The sequence below is a fragment of the Dendrobates tinctorius genome, unplaced genomic scaffold (assembly GCF_039654945.1).
Source record: "Dendrobates tinctorius isolate UK_male_01 unplaced genomic scaffold, ASM3965494v1 ptg000292l, whole genome shotgun sequence".
Lineage (NCBI taxonomy): Eukaryota > Metazoa > Chordata > Amphibia > Anura > Dendrobatidae > Dendrobates > Dendrobates tinctorius.
In genome coordinates, this window is record NW_027361959.1 from 2,583,510 (window position 1) to 2,603,833 (window position 20,324).

Sequence of the window (20,324 nt, forward strand, 5' to 3'; positions counted from 1 at the left end):
AACTATGTCATCTCTGGCCCATCTTACCCATAACCGGCACATGTTCTGATAATATAATTGGAAGAACTCGAAGTCTCGAACGTGAAATTTTGCTTCTTGTAATTGCAAATTAGCAATGATTTTCGGATGCTCAACCAAGTCCCCAACATATTTTTATAAGTAAATATCAGCTAGTATAAAATTATGATGACTAGTGATAGCAAGAACAATACTAAAGGTTAAGGATTTTGTTTGCTGTGCACTTATACAACTATAAAGAATGAGCTATTAGCTCTAACAGTAGACAGACAAAAGCCATACTAGAAATAGAAGTTATTCCATGTCCATAGAGGTAGGTCTCATCTCAAGTTCTTGAGTAGGCTCTTGAAGCCACAACCTCCTTAAATGTGAGGCATGACAGACCATAACTTTTGACTTGCATGTTCCTAATCTTTCAGTCTCTTGTGTCATGACCTTCTTCGTATTTAAACTCTCTTTTTTGTGCCAATGGCATCATACTTAAAATTCACCTTTTGAGAAGGTCTACTTAAGCAGTGAGCTAAAGTTAAAATGCTTTCTTTCAATGTGAGCAAAGACCTAGTGTACTGCCCTGGGCCACTCTGTAAGTCCTCTCTGGCCTTGACAGAATGGCTTGTTGGCATTCCCCTGGCACACAGTACCGAGGAATAATGCCACGCCAGCGTTCTCATTATTCAGAGATTTGTTGTGAGCCACTAAGCAGATGCAAAGGACGTCTCTTTGGCGTATATGTCACTGCAAGAACTTGGAGCACTTCTACTTCTGTTAACTATTTGATCATGGGTGTATATTAGTTATAACTTAGTATTTTACTATTTATGATCCTAATCACGACCACTGGATAGCGGTACCTAGCCACATATACCACAGACATCTTCCAACATCACATCACTGAGATGTCTTTATTTAAGCTGGTCATCACGCACCACACATCTTGACATAGGTTGAGTTAAAAGCAAAGGTACAAAAGGAACATACCGCATTTGTAATTGTTATGAAAAGAGCCTAATGCAGGACTTATTACTAACCCAATGGAAAGTATGGCAACTCATTATTTCCTGTGGTGTTGAGTGCTTGTTGTCTAGGTGACTGTCCAAGCATTGACCAAGGTTGCAAAAGCTTTAAGCAGGTATGGAAAAAATGCTGCAAAGTAAGATTGTGTACCAAAAATATTAATACTTTATTTTTATCATTTAAAAAAAATGAGTGAACAAAAGAGAAATCTAAGTAAATCAATATTTGGTGTCATCACCCTTTGCTTTCAAAACAGCTTAATCTTTTCTAGGTACACTTGCACACAATAAGGGATTTGGAAAAATATAGTCAGGTGTATGAGTAACCATTTCTGCCCAAATCATGATCATCATCATTTTCACATGTAGGTTAAAGGTCAGTAACTGAAATAGAACAGCTGTATGCAAGGTTTAAAATTGGAAGAGGAACAGGTAAACTCTGCTACTTTGGTTTCAATATGTGCTGTTGAAGTTCTTTTGAAGAAGTATTAAGAAATGGACCATGGTGTGGACCGCAAACACAGTGGTCAGCCAAGAATCTAAGTGCAGCAGATGAAACACATATCATGCTTACTTCACTTTGAAATCAGAAGATGTCTCTAGCAGTGCCATCATCACAGAATTAGCAGTAAGCCGTGGGACACAACTACACCAATCTACTTTTTAGAGAAGTTTGAGCAAAAGTGGTTGTCAAGGAAGAATTACAGTCAAAAAGCCATATCTTTGAAATGTAAACAAAGCCAAGCAACTCAACTATGCACAAAATCATAGGAATCGTGGTGCACAAAAACTGCAGCAGGTACTTTGGACTGATGAATCAAATTGTGAAATATTTGGCGTAACAAATGGCAATTTGTTCACTGAAGGGCTGGAGAGCAGTACTATAATGAGTGTCTGCAGACAACATTGAAGCATCTTGAAGGTTGCTTGCAAGTTTGAGGCTGCATTTCAGCAGGTTGAGTTGGGAATTTGGTCAGGATTGATGGTGCCCTCAATGCTGAGAAATACAGGCGGATATCTATCATGCAATACCATCAAGGAGGCATCTGACTTCAAATTTAGTTCGGCAGCTAGACAACATCCCCAAACATACCATCAATATCATTAAGAGCTGTCTTGAGCATAACGAAGAACAAGGATTCTTGAATGTGATTAAATGGTCCCCATGAGGCCGTGAACTCAACATCATTGTGTCTTTCTGGGATTACATGAAGAGACAGAAGGAATTTCACATGTCTACATCCACAAAAGATCTGTGGTTAGTTCTCCAAGATATTTGGAACAATCTCCCTGCTGAGTTCCTTCAAAAACTGTGTAAGTAAAGCAGACCTAGTTAATTTGATGGTATTTTGGAGGTGAGTGTCAGCACTACGAACACTGAATTGGTTTAGATTTCTCTTTTGTTCATTCACTTTGAATATTACTGATTCATAAAAATGCATTTTTTTTACACCTGCTTATAATATTTGCACATCTATCTGTCTGGGAGAGCTATCCATTAGGTGCAGTATAATTCAACATGGCATATCCGTCTTATCACCTGAGAAGTGCCTGCTTTAAAACAGACTCAAGGAAACAGAGGAAGATGGCAGGAGAAGGACACAGAGATCATAACCTTCCCAAGAACACTAGAGCTGAAATAATAAAGACCAGTATAATAAACATACCAACCTATTAATCATGTGATGATGTGACCAGTATTGTCAGCGAAAATAAAAATCAATGCTCAGTAACAGTGGGAATGATTATAGTGGCTGGAAAGCAATTACTGGCAGTAAAGATCAACATATTCACTGGGCACTACTACTAGCCTTTTTCCACAACATGGTTTTTACAATATGATTCTACAAGGATTGTTTCACATAAAAGCAGCAGGAACAAAGAATAAAAATTATTTTCAGTCCAGAATGTAGAAAAATATTCGCATTGCTGGTAGATTCACTGGCTTTGCAATAAAGAAAAACTGTGAGCGTAATGCAGTCTGACGATGTAATAATGGCTTTATGGACTTCCAGGCATCAGAGTGGTTCTGAAAGCATCAAAAAATCAATTTGTCACTAGCACAAGAACTGAAATGAGGAAAACTGATTTTTACAATGAGCGATTTGCCGGAAAAATCTTATGACAGTAATATATTATATGCTCTGTTCTCTTCTAATGTATAGGATTGAATAACAATAAAACCTGATCTATTCATCAAGAATATAGAAAATAGTCTAACTAAAGGGGCCTTGACTAAAAGTAGCAAAATGCCAGTGCCAAAATATTAAGGAATAGCTTATATTATAATTCCTCATTAAACCTGTCATCAGGTTTTATACCCCAAACTAATGACATGTATATAAAGGTGCTCTAATGCTGGGTTAATCCTTACCTTCCTTGTACAAATACATTTTGTTGTTTTAGAGAAATCCATAGTTGAAATTGTATGATAATGAGTGCAGGTGACGTGCCCTGTCCTTCCAGCTTTCCTGCTTCTCTGCTTTTTCCCTCTCAGCCTGCCTGCTTCTTGTTCCTGAATGTGTGTAGCACAGGCGATCAGATGATCGCAGCTTCTAGTCTCCCATGGAGACTAATGAATCAAGTGAAAAGTTAAAAAAAAGTTTTTAAACATATCTAAAAAAATAAAAAAAATATTTAGATTTGATAGTCCTCAGTGGTTGACTTGATAATGGCTAACTGAAAAGATGAACTGATTCTCCCTCTCCCATAAAGATAGTTCTGCTTCACCTGACTTGTCTTATCTATTGCATGATTTCTGTGCCCTGTTGTGTATAAATATGTGACTCTTCAGATATTGTATTAGTCTATACCTGATGAAGAGACCTGAGTAGTCTCGAAAGTAATTTGTTACCATGTTTTCAGTTAGCCATTAAAAGGTAACAACCACTGAGGACAATCAATTCTACATTTTTTTCTATCTACTGGCTAACACGTTACAAAGACATATATCTTTCCTAAACATATTTAAAAAATTAAAAAAAATATAAAAGCTTAAGGCTGTGTGCCCACGATGCGATTTTTAAGCGTTTTTGCCACGATTTTCGGCGCAAAAACGTTTAAAAATCTTTTACATGACGCACCCCATGCATTCCTATGGTATTCCGCACATGCTGTGCTAATGCTGCGCTTTTTTCCGCGGCGGAATCGCATCGTGGAAAAAATCGCAGCATGATCATTCTTTTGTGCAGAATCGCAAAGAATTGCCGCGATTCCGCACCCATAGGAATGCATGAGAATCGCTTACTTCCCGCATGTGGCTATGCCCACCATGCGGGATGTTAAGCGTCTCATGTGCGGTTGGTACCCACAGTGTGGAGGAGAGGAGACTGTCCTCCAGGCCCTGGGTACCATACCCCTGTAAAAAAAAGAATAAAAAGTAAAAAATCGGGGTTTATTTACCTTCCGACGTCCCGCGCTGCATTCCCGGGCCTCAGCGTTCCCAGTAATGCCTTGCGGCAAGGTCCTGTGATGACGTAGTCTCACGTGACTCTAGCGGTCTCGCGAGATCGCTATAGTAACGCGAGACCAATGTCATCACAGGTCTCGCAAGGCATCGCTGGGAACGCTGAGGCCCGGGATGGCAGCGCGGGACGTCGGAAGGTAAATATACCCCGATTTTTTATTTTTTTATCATTTTTAACATTTTATCTTTTACTATTGAGGCCGCATAGGCGGCCTCAATAGTAAAAAGCTGGTCACACTTGTCAAACACTATGTTTGACGAGTGTGACCAACCTGTCAATCACTTTCCAAGCGATGCTTCAAATCGCTTGGAAAGTGCTTGAGAAAATCGCGGCAAAATCGCAAACAGAATCGCGGAAAATCGCAGTGAAATCAAGCTGAAAAAACTGCGCGATTTCTGGGAAAGAGTCCGGTTTTCGTTGTGCGTTTTAAAACGCTACGTGGGCCCATAGCCTAAATGACCCCGCTTTTCCCCATTCAAAATAAAACAATAAAAAATACACATATTTGGTATCGTCGCATTCAGAATCGCCCGATCTATTAAGATGTAAAAAGAATTCATCCGATCGGTAAACGACGTAATGAGAGAAATAATCACAATGCCAGAATTAAGTTCTTGGTTGCTGCAAAAATGCAATAAAATGTATCCATCTCAAAATGGTGTCAATAGGAACGTCAGCTCGGTATGCAAAAAAATATTAGCCTTCACCCAGCCCCAGATCTTGAAAAATGGAGACGCTATGGGTCTCGGAAAATGACATCATTTTTTTTACAGACTTTGGATTTTTTTTCACCACGTAAATAAAAAATAACCTATACATGTTTGGAATCTATAAACTTGTAATGACCCGGAGAATCATAATGGCAGGTCAGTTTTAGCATTTATTGAACATGGTAGAAAAAAATTGCAGAATTGCACTTTTTTTTGCAATTTCACCGCACTTAGAATTTGTTTCTCATTTTCCAGTACAAGATATGGTAAACGCAATAGTGTGGTTCAAAAGAACAACTTGTCCCGCAAAAAACAAACCCACTTACGGCCATATTGATGGATAAATAAAAAAGTTATGGCTCTGAAAAGAAGGGGAGCAAAAAATGGAAATACAAAAATGGCAATACCCCTGGTCCTTAAGGGATTAAAGTACTCCTTTATTTGCAAACCTCCTATTACAATGGGTTTTTAAGTTTTGTTAAAACCCCTGTCTCCTTGGCTTTTGTTTGTTAAAAAAAACAATCAAACTCACCCTCCCCTGGTTCAAACTCTTATTGTAATGGAAATAGATCGGCCTAGAAATAGAAATAGAATGACCTTAATTCCTGTGTCCAGTAAGATTGACATTATTTCATCACTATATACAGTGGGGAAAATACGTATTTGATGCACTGCCGATTTTGCAAGTTTTCCCACCTACAAAGAATGGAGAGGTCTGTAATTTTTATCGTAGGTACACGTTAACTGTGAGAGACAAAGTTTAAAAATGAAAAGTAGAAAATCACATTGTATGATTTTTGCATAATAAACTTGCATTTTATTGCATGAAATAAGTATTTGATACAATAGAAAAGCAGAACTTACAAAAACCTTTGTTTGCAATTACAGATGTCAGACCTTTGCTGTAGTTCTTGACCAAGTTTGCTCACACTGCAGCAGGGATTTTTGCCCACTCCTTCATAGAGATCTTCTCCAGATCTTTCTATTGTGTTTCAGTGGAGACTGGCTAAGCCACTTCAGGACCTTGAAATGCTTCTTACAGAGCCATGCGTTAGTTGCCCTGGCTTTGTGTTCCAGGTCTTTGTCATGCTGGATGACCAAGCTACGGCCCATCTTTATTGCTCGCTCTTACTGAAGGAAGGAGATCGTTGGCCAAAATCTACAATACAGGACCCCATCCATCCTCACTTTCAAATAGGGTGCAAACATCCTGTCCCCTTTGCAGAAAAGCCATCCACAAGGTATGATGTTTCTCCCACCTTACTTCACAGTTGGGACGTGTTCTTGGGGTTGTACTCATCCTTCCTCTTCCTCCAAACATGATGAGTGGAGTTGATACCTTCTCCCACACCTACTCTGGATCATCCAGATGGTCATTGGAAAACTTCAAATGGATCTGGACATGTGCTGACATGAGCAGGGGGACCTTGTGTGCCCTGCAGGATTTTAATCTATGACTGCGTATTTTGTTACTAATGGTAATGATTGAGACTGTGGTCCCAGCTATCTTCAGGTCATTGATCATTTCTTCCCATGTAGTTCTGGGTTGATTCCTGACCTTTCTCAGAATCATCCTTACCCCACAAGGTGAAATCTTGCATAGAGCCTCAGACCGAGGAAGATTGACAGTCATCTTGTGCTTCTTCCATTTTCTAACAATTGTGCCAACAGTTGTTGCCTTCTCACCAAGCTGCTTGCATATTGTCCTGTAGTCGATTACAGCCTTGTGCAGGTCTACAATTTTGTCCCTGATGTCCTTAGACAGCTCTTTAGTCTTGGCTATGGTGGAGAGGTTTCATGCAATAAAATGCAATTTAATTATTTAAAAATTATACAATGTGATTTTCTGATTTTTATTTTTAGATTTTGTCTCTCATAGTTGAAGCATACCTACAATAAAAATTATAGATCTCTCCATTCTTTGTAGGTAATTAAACTTGTAAAATTGGCAGTTTTATGTATTATAATACAAGCGAACTGCAAAAAACTAACAGTTCAACATTTTTAATTAAAACCAATTGCAAATATTTTATATTCTATAAAGTACATACAATTCAATTATTAAAATTATATGTAAATGAGGCATTCAATTTAAAGAGAATTAATGTACAGAATTTCACCCCAAAACTATTTATTTGCGCATGTAACACTTTCAAAAACAAGTCCAGTAATAACTTTATATGGTCAGTCCTGTTCCTGTTTTACTGGTAAAACAGTGTTTGAATCAATATGCAAATAAGGCTGAAGTGCATTCTTCAGCTCTTCAAAAGCCTCTGTCATTCTGGCTATATTCCAAGGCCATTGCTGCCTTCTCCTGCTTAACAGTAAGCAACAGAAGGCAGTACTGGGTTGGGAAAGTTTGCAAGTGAAATCCTGCTGACAGATACCCTTTAAAGGGTTGTTCCCATTGCAGTCATTTGTGAGAATGGCAGCTCCGTGATCCAATCCCATCTGGTGAGATGACCACTACCACCACTTTGAAGCAAATAATGCAGATTAACCTCTATGGTACTTACAGAAACAGCAAATCACATGGATAGATTTTGAATTAAAAAGTGATGTGGCACATTTATGTCCACATTTATTATATTTTAATACATTCTTCAGACCTTCTCTACATTGTAATAATCAGTGGTGGACAAGACTCAAAAAAGATTCTGCATCAATTGAAAAATGTATCATACCTTAGGAATAACACCATTAACTTTAAATCATAGTGAATATTAGAAATGACCAGCACAATACACTCAATGCATGGTCTCATTATTTTATTTCACTCTGGAACTCTTTGGTGATTTCTAATATTCATATGTTGTGCAGTAGGTCTTGACATACAGTATAATACACAAAATAACACATTTATGATATGTGAATAGTCAATGCATAGGGGACATTTATGTTATCCTTGCTTTTGCATATTTATAAATTCATTACCATAAATGCAATTATTGACTAATTAGCATATCATTAATTCAGATAACTTACATGTTACTATTTAAGCGAAAGTCAACACAGATGCATTTCCCATAGTTATTCATTTTTAGAAAACATACATTATTTTGTTTTGTTATGGCTGTTATTTGACTCTCTGTTATATAAGTTTAACTTCAAGTAAACATGCCATTAAATTCTATTCCATGGTCAGAATTAATTAGAGTCTGGCTGCCTGATTACAACCGGGTATGTTTTACTCTGAAATACCTCTGCAACATTTCAGAGAAAATATAGCTTGAAAAGCTGGCCGTTGTCTTTAGGGAGAGACCTGACTTGTCCGATGTGGTCGTCAGTCAACTTCTCTCTAAACTGCTCCAGTTGATTGACATGTCTCTATGTGTTTAGAAGGAGAAGCCAAGTGGGGGCAGTGCCAGGCTAAACAGGCCTCCACCCTTAGTCTCCAGCTAGCTTTTCAAACTATGTTTTCTCTAAAACGCAACAGCGTTTCAAAGTAAAACAAATTGTGCAGCCAAGCTCTGATTAATGTTGTCCCTGTTTCAGGTAGCAAGATACTTCAACATAATATATAGTGAGCAGCTGTGATGAGAGACTATCATAAGTGCTATGCTCCCTATATTCTGAAGTGCACTTTACTTAAATGTCATAATGCTGTTGTGTCAACTTCAGTTATTATAATGGGAAGCTGTAGTGCACTAAATATAGTAATGAACCTTTTGGATATCCATCGTATGAAGAAATCCAAGTAGTCAAGAAAAAAAGAAAATATACATATATTTTATTTTAAAGGAGCTGTTCCATCCCATAGTGTTGTGAAATTATGACATTACTTCACTTTGGGAATGTAACTGATGGGAATCCCACCAACACGAGCATGAATGGACTGCAAAACATAGAAGAGTGGATCTAAATAGCATGGAATCTTGTAACAGAAAGATGGATACTTCTCTGTTTCATTTCCACTTTTGTGTTTTGCGCAAAAAAAACCTTTATCAAAAGTTACGTGTAATTCCAAAACTAAATAAAACATAATAACTTGCCCTTTTCCTATCCCTAGCCTACTGCTCCGCATTAAACAATTAACCACTCATATGTCAAATCAAAGGATTTTTTTGTAGACCAGGAGCCCCTGTGCATGACATGTCCCCCAACTTTGTCATGTTCCTCTGATATACACACACACATACTCTATGTATATACACTTTAAGTACACATACAGTTGTGCTCAAAAGTTTACATACCCTGGCAGAATTTTTGTTTTCTTAGTCATTTTTCAGAGAATATGATTGATAGCACCAAAACTTTTTCTTCACTCATGGTTAGTGATTGGCTGAAGCCATTTATTGCCAAACTACTGAGTTTTCTCTTTTTAAATCATAATGACAACCCAAATCATCCAAATGACCTGCTCCCTGATCAAAAGTTCACATATCCTGGTTCTTTTGGCCTGATAACATACACAGAAGTTGACACAAATGGGTTTGAATGGCTACTAAATGTAACATCCTCACCTGTGTCCTGTTTGCTAACACATATGTAAATATACACACAATCATAAACACACATATAAAATATGCATGTACATTACACAAGCATTTACACAAAAATACAGTCCTATGCATAAATTAGTTCACCCCTTTTAATATTTTAATCTAAATCTCCCTGAACACAAGTACAATGTAACATTTTTTGACAAGATTGAGTTTCATAGAACATTCTTTTAACCTATAGCTGTCATGATCCAGGTTGGATGATGACAGTTAAAAGCACAGGTAACCTTTTTTTTTCCTTAAGCTGTGTGCTTAAGTTTGGTTTTGCCCCCGGTGGCCATTAGGATTATTAGACAGTGGTGTCCTTTGTTCTAGTTTGCCCCCCGGTGGTGGTGAGCGTTATTGCACATGATTATAAAGCAGGTGTGATTGCTGGCTCTTACCTATAAAAGAGTGTCAGGTGTTGCAATCACTGTTGGTGTTATTGCTCATTCCAACCAAGTCTGGTGAAGGAAGGAACAACTGAGAGGAGTTCCTTGCAGCTCAGGCAGAGCTCTGGTGTAGTAGCTTCAGGTGGAAGCTGAATTCTGGTGGTGGACTCTGTTGCTTGGAGCAATAGCAACAGAGCAAAGCTAAGTGGTGTTACCCCTGTTTTGTGACTTTGGCAACATATTGCAACATTTCTATTGTTTCAATCTTCAAAAATGGTAAAGAATAACCCCAATATCACTGTGGCTGAACTCCACAGATGCAGTTAAGTTACTACATGACTAAGTAAAGAATGAAGAGGTTAATTACCCATAGTGACTGCCCGTGCTGTGACCACGTTCCCCAACGCACGTTTCGCTTGATATTTCGTCGCTTCCTCAGGGGGCATTCTTTACTTAGTCATGTAGCGGTCTTTGCATATGTATACATATATATTCATTGTTGATACCATGGTGATGTTTATGATTTAGGGACACTTGTTCAGCATACCATTGCACTGAGTGAATCAGCTGCCTGATGTTTACATTAACTCTTTGTATCACCATTGGTTTGACATAGGTTATTTTTTGCTCTGCCCTGCTATTATGTTCTGCTCATAGTCTGTGGCCATCAGTCTTGTGGATCATGTGTATCCATACATGCTAATTGATATGATATATTTTATTGTACATTTTACTATTTATGTAGTTGATGAACTTTTGTATTAATAAATACTTATTTTTCATTGTATATGGTAAAATCATTTTTTCTCCATATTTTTTTAAATGTATCTCTGAGTTTATATACATTAAATTTTCTTGACTTTGTGCTGGTACTTTTTTGAGCTTACTGGAGCTGTAGAGAAAAGTTTTGCTTGTTTGCAGCTTTCTTTTAGGCATTTAGCAGGAAAGTTACCCATTTTCTGCATACTAAGATTGCTGACTTCACAATTAGATGTTTATAGTTTATAGTGGCTTCTGTGCATTATTCATTTGTTAAGCCTACACAGCAATATACGTTTACCCCAGAGTCTGTTTTGGGTGATATAACTTGCATTTAACAGCTTTCTCTGAGAGCTGCATGTTCTAGAGTCGAGCACAGAGGACCTGCTGAGCAGTAAAACTATAATAGCCTGCCTTATCTAGATGTAATAAATAAATGGTTGAATTTTATCTTCTAAAGCCTCACAGTACCCACAAAAGGACTCCGTTATACAAATTATTGAGCCCCGAGCACAAAAACTTCAATTCAATACCATTGGCAATTGGAAAGCTTAAACAATCTGAGCTGGAATAATGCTATCAGCAAATTGCACAAGTTAATTTGCTCAGTAGAACGTAAATGAAACAATCATAGTTGGGCATAGCTGGAATCGCATGTGATTAATAAATAGGTCAGTCAGCCTCATATATCGCTTTGTGTCACTGTGTCACCGCGGACAGCTGTGCAACTTGTGGAAAACTTGTAGCTACGGCTCAGGGATTGAAATTTGCCAGCGGTGAAATAAGCTTTTCACTCATGAATGCAGACTTGAAATAGGCTACTTAGATCCACAGGGATCAAAAAATGGCCATGCTTTCCTGATCTTTCCACCTCATGCATATGTAGTAACTGAGACGTAATTATATCTTCACCATTGCCATAAAATGGATTTGGCTTTTTGCTGCAGCATATTTTAATATAATTTTCTAGATATTGGAGTATAGCAAAATTAATATTAATATAAACATATAGCCCATCGGGACTGGAATTTTGTTAGCCAGTCATGATGAAATGTATGCAGGAGTAAGATGTGCCAAGTTCATTGAGGAGCACATCCAACTATATAAAAATGTACTGTTATATTTTACTATAAACAAACAAAATGTTAAAAAAAAATTTTTAAAAAGTCATGGGATTAAGAAACCTAGAAAAAGGTACAAGTAAGGTACAATAACCCAGAAACACCAATAACAGAAACACCAAACTTGATGGGGAAATTCACTCAGAAAATTAAAACATCAACATAAAACCCAATGATAATGCCCTCCTAAAAACTATGCCATTAAGCAAATACCATCATGTATCATGAGTAGTGTTGAGCGATACCACCCGATATTGAAAAATATCGGATCGGATTGGATCGGCCGATATCTAAAAAGTATCGGGTATCGCCCATTCCGATCCCAGAAGTCCCATTCAAGTCAATGGGACAGAAATATCGGAATTAAAAAAAAAACCTTTCTTTCCTTGTAGGTTAATTCTACATGAAGAAAAACAACTAATAATAATGTAGAATGCATTGTGGGAGGTGTAGGAGACATTAAAGCCATAGAGGGTAAGCCCAATCAAATGGAATAGCAGGAATTATTTTTTTTTTTAAAGACGTTCGGAGTTACAAAGATTTTGACTATGTTAACCTCTTTTATATTTTGTCAGATATGTATGTTTCACTACTTCCATGCTCTTCACCTTCTTTTTTACTTCTCCTACACTTTCTCTTTCATCAGCCTCAGCAGCAGCATCTTTTTCATCAACTTCTTCTTCACCTTATTCATCTTCTTCTTCACCTTCTTCCTATTATTCTTTTTTTTTTACATTCTTCATATTCTTCTTATTCAACTATTATTCTTCTTCATATTCTACTTCTTCATCTTCTTCCTATTCTTCTTTTCTTCATCATATTCTTATTTGTGACAGGCATTCCTGTAGTTGTTATCTATAAAAGTTTTAACATTACACCTTCCGTTCTGCCTGTCACAAAAGATTTACAACAGGATTTGTCCGCATTCAGTATGGCCTGCAGCAGCAGGCATTTTCCAGGGGCACCGCGAGGAGGAACGGACTCACCCCCATACACTGCTTAGTCTTCTTCTGCTTATAATTTAGAACATGGTTTCTAAGCAGGAGGTACCTGTGCTACAAAGCACTACCAAGAACCAGCAGACGTTGCTGGAACTCGGATACCGAGAAGGTGGCACCTCGGCTAAAGGCACTGCCGAGAACCAGCTAACGGTGCTGGAACCCGGATGGGTAGCAGAAGGTTCCCATAATAAACAAAGTTGCAAGGCCGTGAGCAGGCCGCAGTTACCGAAACCCACAGTCCTACAGGGGGTGCTTGTCCTATTGGCACTACAGAACCAGCCTTTATTACCAGAACCCGCAGCCCACATAGGAAGAACCTAAACTGCAGGCACCATAGACTCGACTAACCCGACCGCAGCACGACCGGACGAGTCGGAGGCAAAGTGACTTTGACACTACCCGGAAACAGCAGGCGTGCTGGAACCAGGCTGGGCAGGAGGGAGTACCTGTGCCAAAGACACTGCCAAGAGCAATCTGACGGTGCTGGAACCCGGATGGGTAGCAGAAGCTACAAGAGTCAATGAAACTACCGAGAACCAGCTGACGATGCTGGAACCCAGAGTGGCAGCAGAAGGAACAAGAGCCAATGGCACAACCGTGGACCAGCTGACGGTGCTGGAACATGGTTACTAAGCAGGAGGTACCTGTGCTACAAAGCACTACCAAGGACCAGCAGACGTTGCTGGAACTTGGATACCGAGAAGGAAGCACCAACGCCAAAGGCACTGCCGAGAACCAGCTGACGGTGCTGGAACCCAGAAGGGTAGCAGAAGCTGCAAGAGCAAATGAAACTAGCGAGGACCAGCTGATGGTGCTGGAACCCGGAGGGGCAGCAGAAGGAACAATGGCACAACCATGGACCAGCAGACGGTGCTGGAACATGGTTACTAAGCAGGAGGTACCTGAGCTACAAAGCACTACCAAGGACCAGCAGACGTTGATGGAACTCGGATACCGAGAAGGAGGCACCTCGGCCAAAGGCACTGCCGAGAACCAGCTGATGGTGCTGTAACCCGGATGGGTAGCAGAAGCTACAAGAGTCAATGGAACTACAGAGAACCAGCTGACGGTGCTGGAACCCAGAGTGGCAGCAGAAGGAACAAGAGCCAATAGCACAACCGTGGACCAGCTGACGGTGCTGGAACATGGTTTCTAAGCAGGAGGTACCTGTGCTACAAAGCACTACCAAGGACCAGCAGACGTTGCTGGAACTTGGATACCGAGAAGGAGGCACCTCGGCCAAAGGCACTGACTAGAACCAGCTGACGGTGCTGGAACCCGGATGGGTAGCAGAAGGTACCCATGATAAACAAAGTTGCAAGGCCGCGAGCAGGCCACAGTTACCGAAACCCACAGTCCTACAGGGGGTGCTTGTCCTATTGGCACTACGGAACCAGCCTTTATTACCAGAACCCGCAGCCCACATAGGAAGCACCTAAACTGCAGGCACCATAGACTCGGCTAACCCGACCGCAGCACGACCGGACAACGAGTCGGTGGCAAAGTGACATTGACACTACCCGGAAACAGCAGGTGTGCTGGAACCAAGATGGGCAGGAGGGAGTACCCGTGCCAAAGACACTTCTGAGCAGCAACTGGCGATGTTGGAGCCCAGGGTCAATCATGGTGTAGGCTGAGGCCTAATTTCATCAAGTTTAATATCTGTTGTAGATTACTACTGATTTTAAACGTGCTCCAACTAGGCCTATGGCTCCACTCTGTCTCTAGTATTTCCCCTGGCCTCCAACCCCACCTGTTGCTGCTCAGAAGTGGCTTCTGCACAATCAACACTTGCTCCTGTGTTACTGGGGTTCAGTAACGTCAGTTGTTCCCCTGATGTGTGTCCGGCAACGTCTCCTGCTCTGTCCATATTTCCACTGGGAATGTGGACAGAGCAGGAGACATTGCCGGACACACATCTGGGGTTCAGCTGACGTTACTGAACGCCAGTAACACAGGAACAAGTGTTGATTGTGCAGACGCCACTTCTGAGCAGCAACTGGTGGGATTGGAGGCCAGGGGAAATACTAGAGACAGAGTGGAGCCAGATGCCTAGTTGGAGCACGTTTAAAATCAGTAGTAGTGTGAATGTGTAAGCAGCAGGAGATATTGCCGTCCACACAGCAGGGGAGCAGCTGGCTTTACTGAACCCCACTAACACTGGAGCATGTGTTTCTCTCTGTGCAGACGGCACTTCCAAGCAACAACTGGCTGTGTTGAAGCCCAGGATCAGTCATGGAGCAGGCTGAGGCCTAATTGCAGCAAGTTTTATAGGTGATGTAGTTTGAATGCGTTGGCAGCAGGAGATATTGCCGTCCACACAGCAGGGGAGCAGCTGGCATTACTGCAGCCCACTAACACTGGAGCAAGTGTTTCTCTCTGTGCAGACGGCACTTCCAAGCTACAACTGGCTGTGTTGAAGCCCAGGAACAATCATGCAGCAGGCGGAGGCCTACTTGCAGCAAGTTTTATATAGCTTGTAGACTACTATTGATTGTAGCCTTGCTCCACTTCTGCCTCTCGCTCCACTGTCTCTAGCATTTCCCCTTGCCTCCTACTCCGCCAGTTGCTGCTCTGAAGTAGCGTCTGCACAATCCACACTTGTTCCCGTGTTACTGGGGCTCAGTGACGTCAGTTGATTCTCTGATGTGTGTCCAGCAATGTCTCCTGCTCTGTCCACATTCCCACTACTAGTAATGGGAATGTGGACAGAGCAGGAGACATTGCCGGACACACATCAGGGGATCAACTGACGTGACTGAGCCCCAGTAACACAGGAACAAGTGTGGATTGTGCAGACGCCACTTCAGAGCAGCAACTGGCGGGTTTGGAGGCCAAGGGAAATACTAGAGACAGTGTAGCCAGAGGCCTAAGCGGAGCACGGTTAAAAATCAGTAGCAGTTTGATTGTGGAGGGAGCAGGAGACTTTGCCGCCCACACAGCAGGGGAGCAGCTGTCGTTACTGAACCCCACTAACACAGGAGCTAGTGTTTTTCTCTGTGCGGACAGCACTTCCGAGCGACAACTGGCTGTGTTGAAGCCCAGGATCAATCGTGCAGCAGGCTGAGGCCTACTTGAAACAAGTAGAAAATCGGATGTTGTGTCAATGTGGAGGGAGCAGGAGACTTTGCCTTCCACACAGCAAGGGAGCAGCTGGCGTTACTGAACCCCACTAACACAGAAGCTAGTGTTTTTCTCTGTGTGGACAGCACTTCCGAGCGACAACTGGCTGTGTTGAAGCCCAGGAGTAATCATGCAGCAGGCTGAGGCCTACTTGGAACAAGTAGAAAATCGGATGTTGTGTCAATGTGGAGGGAGCAGGAGACTTTGCCTTCCACACAGCAGGGGAGCAGCTGGCGTTACTGAACCCCACTAACACAGGAGCTAGTGTTTTTCTCTGTGCAGACAGCACTTACGAGCGACAACTGGCTGTTTTGAAGCCCAGGAACAATCATGCAGCAGGCTGAGGCCTATTTGGAGCAAGTTGAAAATATGATCTAGCTTGAAAGTGGAGGCAGCAGGAGATATTGCCGTCCACACAGCAGGGGAGCAGCTGACGTTACTGAACCCCACTAACACAGGAACTAGTGTTTTTCTCTGTGCGGACGGCACTTCCGAGTGACAACTGGCTGTGTTGAAGCCCAGGATCAATCATGCAGCAGGCAGAAGCCTACTTGCAGCAAGTTTTATATAGGTTGTAGACTACTACTGATTGTAACCGTGCTCCACTTAGGCCTCTGGCTCCACTGTCTCTAGTATTTCCCCCGACCTCCAACCCCGCCAGTTTCTGCTCAGAAGTGGCGTCTGCACAATCCACACTTGTTCCTGTATTACTGGGGCTCAGTCACGTCAGTTAATCCCCTGATGTGTGTACGGCAATGTCTCCTGCTCTGTCCACATTACCACTACTAGTAATGGGAATGTGGACAGAGCAGGAGACATTGCTGGACACACATCAGGGGATCAACTGACGTGACTGAGCCCCAGTAACACAGGAACAAGTGTGGATTGTGCAGACGTCACTTCAGAACAGTAACAGGCGGGGTTGGAGGCCAGGGGAAATACTAGAGACAGTGGATCCAGAGGCCTAAGTGGAGCACGGTTAAAAATCAGTAGTAGTTTGATTGTGGAGGGAGCAGGCGACTTTGCCGTCCACACAGCAGGGGAGCAGCTGGCGTTACTGAACCCCACTAACACAGGAGCTAGTGTTTTTCTCTGTGCAGAGGGCACTTCTGAGCGACAACTGGCTGTGTTGAAGCCCAGGGATTACAGTTCAGGTGGTAGAAACATGAACACAACAGGAGACCTGGATACTGTTGCCAACCAATTATTTATTCTGGAAGAGGCCTGGCAAATTCTGGCGAGATCCAGGCCTTGTTCATTTTCAGAAAAGTAATCCGGTCAACATTATCGGAGGATAGTCGCGTGCGACGGTCTGTTAGTACACCACCTGCGGCACTAATGACGCGTTCCGATAATACACTGGCAGCAGGGCAAGCCAGCACCTCCAATGCATACTGGCTAAGCTCTGACCATGTATCCAGCTTAGAGACCCAAAACTTGAAGGGGAAGAGCCGTCTGGGAGTACACTCACAGGGCAAGACATGTAGTCTGTCACCATCTGATGGAAACGTAGCCTCCTGCTGACTGGAGCCGTCTGCGATGGTGTAGACTTTTGTGGCGGACACACAAAACTTTGCCACATTTGGGCCATACTGGTCTTGCCTTGTGCTGAGGAGCTGCCTCTGCTCCCTCTTTGTGCAGAGCTTCCTCCACTGCCTCGACGCACAGAGCTGCTTTGTAAAGCACTAAAAGCACTGCTGTTGGGTGGAATGGAGAACATGATGGACTGCACCAGTGTGCCTTGGTACTCCCGCATTTTACGCTCCCGGTTCAACGGTGGTATGAGGCTTTGTAAGTTGTCCCGGTAGCGAGGATCTAGGAGGGTGTACACCCAATAATCAGCTGTGTTGAGAATGTGGGCGATGCAGCGGTCGCTTCTCAGGCACTGCAGCATGAAATCAACCATGTGTTGCAGACTCCGAACTGCCAAAGAAACGCTGTCCCCTGCTTGAGGCGTTATCTCTGCCTGCTCTGCATCACCCCACCCACGCTGTACATACTGACTAGAGCATTGTGTACCTCCCTCCTCTGGAGAGATGTCTTCCTCCTCCATTGACTCCTCCTCATCCTCCTCACAAAGTGTCCCCTGCCTAGGCCTTTGTGAGGAACCACGTAGTGCAGACTGTCTAGAAGCAGATGGCATTTGTGACTCCTCATCCTCCACCTCTTGCAAAACCTCCTCCCTTAGTGCTTGCAGTGTTTTTTGAAGCAGGCAGATAAGGGCGACAGTCATGCTGACTAGTGCATCATCTGCACTGGCTATCCACGTGGAATCATCGAAGGCACGCAAAACGAGGCAGATGTCCTTCATAGAGGCCCACTCAGTGGTGCTGAAGTGTGACCGGCGCACAGTGCGACTTGTTGGCGCCTGATGCAGCTGGTACTCCATTACTGCTGCCTGCCACTCACACAACCGCTCCAACATATGTAACGTTGAATTCCACCTGGTGGGTAGGTCACATATGATGCGATGTTCCGGAAGGCATAATCGGCACTGCAGAGCAGCAAGCGCGCTCTTGCCGTGCTGGAACGCCGCAAGTGAGCGCACTCTATGCAGACCTTGTGCAGCAGTGCATCAAGATCTGGATAGTCCCTCAGAAAGCTCTGCACAACCAAGTTCAGCACATGTGCCAGACATGGGATGTGAGTGAGGTTGCCTAGGCCCAGAGCTGCCACCAGATTTCGGCCATTGTCACACACTACTAAGCCTGGCTGGAGATTCGCTGGCAGAAACAACATGTCGCTCTCCTGCTTGATGGCATTCCAGAGCTCCTGCGCTGTGTGACTTCGATTCCCCAAAGAAATTAATTTCAGTACGGCCTGTTGACGTTTGGCCATGGCTGTGCTCATATCGGTCGTAACAGGCTCCTGCAGCGCTGTTTCTCAGGAACTTGAGTAGGAGTTGGCAGAACACGTACAGCGCCACTCTCCAGATCTGTACCCGGCTCCACAACATTGACCCAATGGGCAGTGAGGGAAAGGTATCGTCCCTGTCCATGGTTACTGGTCCACGCATCGGTGGTCAGGTGGACCTTGCTACTGATGGCGTTTAGTAGCGCATGTTTTATTTTTCCCTACACATGCTTTTGCAGGGCAGGGACGGCTTGCCTGCTGAAATAAAAGCGGCTGGGCATGGTGTATTGTGGTACTGCCAATGCCATGAAGTTCCGGAAGGTGTCAGTCTCCACCAGCCTGAATGAGAGCATTTCAAGGGCCAGTAGTTTGGCAATTCCAGCATTCAGAGCCTGTGCTCGGGGATGGTTTGCCGAGTATGGCCGCCTTTTCTCCCATGCCTGTGCTACCGATGGCTGTAGAGTGACCTGGGAGTGTGAGGATGACTGGGAACATGGTTCTGTGGGTGGAATGTCACTGGGTCTCCGGACAACAGTGCCAGAGGTTCTTCCTTGGCGATCCTGTGAGGAAGCCAAACCAGCTGTGTGTGAGCTGGAGGAAGAGGCCCCAACACGAGCTGAAGAGGTGGTAGGTGGTGCTGTATGTTTGCCTACGTCTTCAGTGTGTCTGTGTAACTCCAGCTCGTGCTTGGTCCGCACATGTTTCCACATATTTGTGGTATTGAGGTTGCTGACATTTTTCCCTCTTTTGACTTTCTGATGACACAGCTTGCATTTGACAAAGCAAATGTCATCTGCAACTGTGTCAAAAAAGGACCACGCACTGCAAGTCTTGGGAGCGCCCGTTTTGGCTTTTGGAAGAGGAATGCTAAAACGGGTGCCGAAGTGGAGGCTACAGGCAACCAAGTCTGCCCCCTCCCTCTCTCTCCTGTTTTGGCCGTTCAGGGAATCTCTTCCTCAGAGCTGCTCCCACCACCTTCCTGTTCCTCACGCCATGATGGGTCAAGGACCTCATCATCTACACTCCCCTCTTCAAACACCTGCTTCTCCTGGGTTGTCTCGCCAGCACCGTATGCACCAGAAAGTGGCACCTGAGTCTCGTCATCATCTGATGCGTATTGAGGTGTGCTGACCATAGGCACTGGCCCACCCGCCTCTTCAGATTCAGAGGGACAAAGAAGTTGCGCATCACTGCATACTCCCACTTCTTCACATTCTTGAATGCTGCTTGGCTGGCCCCCTCTTTCCAAGCCAACAGATTCAGAGAACAGAAGTAGAGACTGTGATGGCTCCTGTCCAGGGCTCTCTGACTGCCTGGGCACTTTGACAGGTGGTGAAGAGACAGATGGTTGCTCTTCAGTGCTCTGGCCCTGAGAGGACGTGGAAG

The 20,324-nt window shown here is 43.1% G+C and overlaps 1 protein-coding gene across 1 annotated transcript in view; it reads left to right on the forward strand.

Moving 5' to 3' along the window:
* LOC141072848 (cGMP-dependent protein kinase 2-like) overlaps positions 1 to 20,324 on the forward strand; it is a 323,665-nt gene that overhangs the window by 1,048 nt on the left and 302,293 nt on the right. The window lies entirely within an intron of this gene.